The sequence below is a fragment of the Anomaloglossus baeobatrachus genome, chromosome 8, assembly GCF_048569485.1.
Source record: "Anomaloglossus baeobatrachus isolate aAnoBae1 chromosome 8, aAnoBae1.hap1, whole genome shotgun sequence".
NCBI lineage: Eukaryota > Metazoa > Chordata > Amphibia > Anura > Aromobatidae > Anomaloglossus > Anomaloglossus baeobatrachus.
This window is the reverse complement of record NC_134360.1, coordinates 230,121,891-230,127,053: the sequence shown is the minus strand read 5'-3', so window position 1 is coordinate 230,127,053 and position 5,163 is coordinate 230,121,891.

Here is a 5,163-nt window from a genome sequence, read left to right as displayed (position 1 = left end):
ATCTTCTTAGAGAGCGAGCGCAGCCAATCAGCGAGCGGCCGGGGAACAGAGGATCCTTTCAGGAGCAGGATTCTCTTGAAGCCGCGCTCTCCATTGAGTCTTCAGCGTCTTTGCTCTCCGCACAAGGAGGCTCTTTGAAAAATATTTATTTCTAAATCCTTTCAAACCAGCGGTGGATTAAATGAAAGAATTCAGTTGCACGCAGGAAGACGGGAGATTTTCTCATTCTAATGGCTTATTATATGGAAAAACGCTCAAAGACGTCTCACAATGGAGCCCGGGTGGATGGACGTCTCGAGACAAGAGCCTGGGAGCCCTCTGGAGGTGTCCGGGGAACGTCTTACAGGAACGACATCCTCTATAAGGAACAGTCACCCTAAATCAGTCATTGTCTGCGGTCACATTGCAAAACACCCAGGAATAGTGGGGGGGGGGGGCACGGACGCACGATGGAAAAAATGTGCAACGCGGATTATTCTGTAGATCTGTGGTGACATTCTTCAGGGATTTCACCTTTCCACAATGAAAGGGGTGAATCCATGAAATGTTAAGATCCACATTAAGGGTTAATATCTGTGCAGAATGTGGATGAAATTCGATCATGTGGCTGATACTGAATTGTTCGGATTTTCCATATCCAAATCCACGAGGAAATTCTGCAGCATTTTTCCAAAATCTGCCAAGATATGAATTATTCCTTGTAGGAAAATGAATGTTAATAAAAAAAAAAAAAAGATGATGAAAGGATTCTTTACGGTAAAAGCATTGAAGTCACTTATTTTTAGGGTATGTGCGCTCATTGCGTATTTATATGCGTTTTCGCAGCATTTTGAACTGCAGCGTAAACACATGCGTTCTGCGTCCCCAGCAAAGTCTGAGAATTTAGCAAATTCCATGTGCACGTTGTGTTTTAAACCGCAGCGTTTTGCATGCCAAATTTTTGACAAAAATCGATCAGTTCTAAAAAGCAACATGTCACTTCTTTTGTGTGTTTTCGATGCTTTTCCCACTCTGTCTATGGGAGAGAAAGCATCCAGAACGCATCAATTCTGCATTCACAATGCATCCAAAACGCAGCGTTTTGAAACGTACATGCAGTGACAAAACTCTGCAGAATATTTCTCATGGCAGAACGCAACGTACGCACATAGCCTTAATATCACCAGCACAGAAGCGGAACCGGACAGAAGAGGCCGCTCTATGAAGAAGTAGGCTTGTAGTCTGTAGCCTTTGAGACACATTACTCTGCATAGGTGCTGTATACACTAATTGATATAAAGCATTTTCTTAAAGGGATTGTACAGAATTCTTGCCGAATTGATCGGATTTGTTATATCCAAATCCACCCAAAAATTTTGCTGCATTTCTCCAAAATCTGCCAAAATATGAATTATTCCTTGTAGGAAAGTGAATGGTAATTAAAAAGCAAAAGAGATGATGAAAGGATTTTTTACAGTAAAAGCATTGAACTCACTTCCCTTTAATATCACCAGTACAGAAGCAGAAACGGACAGAAGAGGCCGCTCTATGAAGAAGTAGGCTTGTAGTCTGTAACCTTTTTGAGACACATTACTCTGCATAGGTGCTGTATACACTAATTCATAGAAAGCATTTTCTTAAAGGGATTATAACCAAGAAGAAAGAGTCTTTCAGTTTGCCAAGTAATCAATATACCCACACAAGCCATAACGTCTGGTCCCCACGTGTTACCCGGGCCCTCGGCGCCATATCTCCCTGGTAGGTTTTGCTCGGCTTTTGCTAATAACTGGTTGTGCCATCTTGGCCATTTCTACCCTCTTTGAGCTGTGCCTGCCTGGTGTGACTCTATTATGGTATGTCTGCCGTTACTCAGTAGAGACTTGTTCTCCTGAATGAATGCTTGGGACACGTGGGGTTTTCCCCTCCAGCACCATTTCCCTTGGTCCTTTGTTCATATATTTATGCCTATGTATTGTCTTTCCCCTACAGCCTTTATAATAAATATTTATATATATTTTCACAATATGGCTTGTGTGGGTATATTGATTACTTGGCAAACTGAAAGACTCTTTCTTCTTGGTTATATTCAATTGTAGAGTTGTTGCCTTTATTCATCAAGTGGCCCTCTTTTGATTTATTTCTTAAAGGGATTGTACAAAATTGTTACCGAATTGATCGGGTTTTTCATATCCAAAGCCACCCGAAAATTTTGCTGCCTTTCTCCAAAATTTGTCAAAGAAGGGAATTTTGTTACTTACCGTAAATTCCTTTTCTTCTAGCTCCTATTGGGAGACCCAGACGATTGGGGTGTATAGCACTGCCTCCGGAGGCCACACAAAGCACTACACTAAAAAGTGCAAGGCCCCTCCCCTTCTGGCTATACACCCCCAGTGGGATCACTGGCTCACCAGTTTTAGTGCCAAAGCAAGAAGGAGGAAAGCCAATAACTGGTTTAAACAAATTCACTCCGAAGTAACGTCGGAGAACTGAAAACCGTTTAACATGAACAACATGTGTACCCGAAAAACAACCAAAAATCCCGAAGGACAACAGGGCGGGTGCTGGGTCTCCCAATAGGAGCTAGAAGAAAAGGAATTTACGGTAAGTAACAAAATTCCCTTCTTCTTCGGCGCTCCATTGGGAGACCCAGACGATTGGGACGTCCAAAAGCTGTCCCTGGGTGGGTAAAGAAATACCTCATGTTAGAGCTGCAAAGACAGCCCTCCCCTACGGGGAGGCAACTGCCGCCTGCAGGACTCTTCTACCTAGGCTGGCGTCCGCCGAAGCATAGGTATGCACCTGATAATGTTTGGTGAAAGTGTGCAGACTCGCCCAGGTAGCTGCCTGGCACACCTGTTGAGCCGTAGCCTGGTGTCGTAATGCCCAGGACGCACCCACGGCTCTGGCAGAATGGGCCTTCAGCCCTGATGGAACCGGAAGCCCAGCAGAACGGTAGGCTTCAAGAATTGGTTCTTTGATCCATCGAGCCAGGGTGGCTTTTGAAGCCTGCGACCCTTTGCGCTTACCAGCGACAAGGACAAAGAGTGCATCCGAGCGGCGCAGGGGCGCCGTGCGGGAAATGTAGATTCTGAGTGCTCTCACCAGATCCAACAAATGTAGATCCTTTTCATACCGATGAACTGCATGCGGATAAAAGGAAGGCAAGGAGATATCCTGATTAAGGTGAAAAGAGGATACCACCTTAGGGAGAAACTCCTGAATGGGGCGCAGCACTACCTTGTCCTGGTGGAACACCAGGAAGGGAGCTTTGGATGACAGCGCTGCTAGTTCAGACACTCTCCGAAGAGACGTGACCGCTACCAGAAATGCCACTTTCTGTGAGAGTCGAGAAAGTGACACATCCCTCAGGGGCTCGAAAGGCGGCTTCTGGAGAGCAACAAGGACCTTGTTTAGATCCCACGGATCTAACGGCCTCCTGTACGGAGGTACGATATGACACACCCCCTGCAGGAACGTGCGCACCTTAGACAGTCGCGCTAGACGCTTCTGAAAAAACACGGATAGTGCCGAGACTTGCCCTTTAAGGGAGCCGAGCGACAAGCCCTTTTCCAACCCAGATTGCAGGAAGGAAAGAAAGACAGGTAACGTGAATGGCCAGGGGGATACTCCTTGTGCAGAGCACCAGGATAAGAATATCTTCCACGTTCTGTGGTAGATCTTAGCAGACGTGGGCTTCCTAGCCTGTCTCATGGTGGCAACGACCCCTTGGGATAATCCTGAAGACGCTAGGATCCAGGACTCAATGGCCACACAGTCAGGTTCAGGGCCGCAGAATTCCGATGGAAAAACGGCCCTTGGGACAGTAAGTCTGGTCGGTCTGGTAGTGCCCACGGTTGGCCGACCGTGAGATGCCACAGATCCGGGTACCACGACCTCCTCGGCCAGTCTGGGGCGACGAGTATGACGCGGCCGCAATCGGATCTGATCTTGCGTAACACTCTGGGCAAGAGTGCCAGAGGTGGAAACACATAAGGGAGCCGGAACTGCGACCAATCTTGCACTAAGGCGTCTGCCGCTAGAGCTCTTTGATCGCGAGACCGCGCTATGAAGGTCGGGACCTTGTTGTTGTGCCGAGACGCCATTAGGTCGACGTCCGGCACCCCCCAGCGGCGGCAGATTTCCTGAAACACGTCCGGGTGAAGGGACCATTCCCCTGCGTCCATGCCCTGGCGACTGAGGAAGTCTGCTTCCCAGTTTTCTACGCCCGGGATGTGAACTGCGGATATGGTGGATGCTCTTTCCTCCACCCACATCAGAATCCGCCTGACTTCCTGGAAGGCTTGCCGACTGCGTGTCCCTCCTTGGTGGTTGATGTATGCCACCGCTGTGGAGTTGTCCGACTGAATTCGGATCTGCTTTCCTTCCAGCCACTGCTGGAAGGCTAATAGGGCAAGATACACTGCCCTGATTTCCAGAACATTGATCTGAAGGGTGGACTCCTGCTGAGTCCACGTCCCTTGAGCCCTGTGGTGGAGAAAAACTGCTCCCCACCCTGACAGACTCGCGTCTGTCGTGACCACTGCCCAGGATGGGGGCAGGAATGATCTTCCCTGTGATAATGAGGTGGGAAGAAGCCACCATTGCAGAGAGTCCTTGGTCATCTGAGAAAGGGAGACTGTCCTGTCTAGGGAAGTTGTCTTCCCGTCCCACTGGCGGAGAATGTCCCATTGAAGTGGACGCAGATGAAACTGCGCGAACGGAACTGCCTCCATTGCTGCCACCATCTTCCCTAGGAAGTGCATGAGGCGCCTTAAGGGGTGCGACTGACCCTGAAGGAGAGACTGCACCCCTGTCTGTAGTGACCGCTGCTTGTCCAGCGGAAGCTTCACTATCGCTGAGAGAGTATGAAACTCCATGCCAAGATACGTTAGTGATTGAGTCGGTGCCAGGTTTGACTTTGAAAAGTTGATGATCCACCCGAAAGTCTGGAGAGTCTCCAGCGCAACATTCAGGCTGTGTTGGCATGCCTCTTGAGAGGGTGCTTTGACAAGTAGATCGTCCAAGTAAGGAATCACCGAATGTCCCTGAGAATGCAAGACTGCTACCACTGCCGCCATGACCTTGGTGAGAACCCGTGGGGCTGTCGCCAGACCAAATGGCAGAGCTACGAACTGGAGATGGTCGTCTCCTATCACGAAACGTAAAAAACGTTGGTGCTCTGTA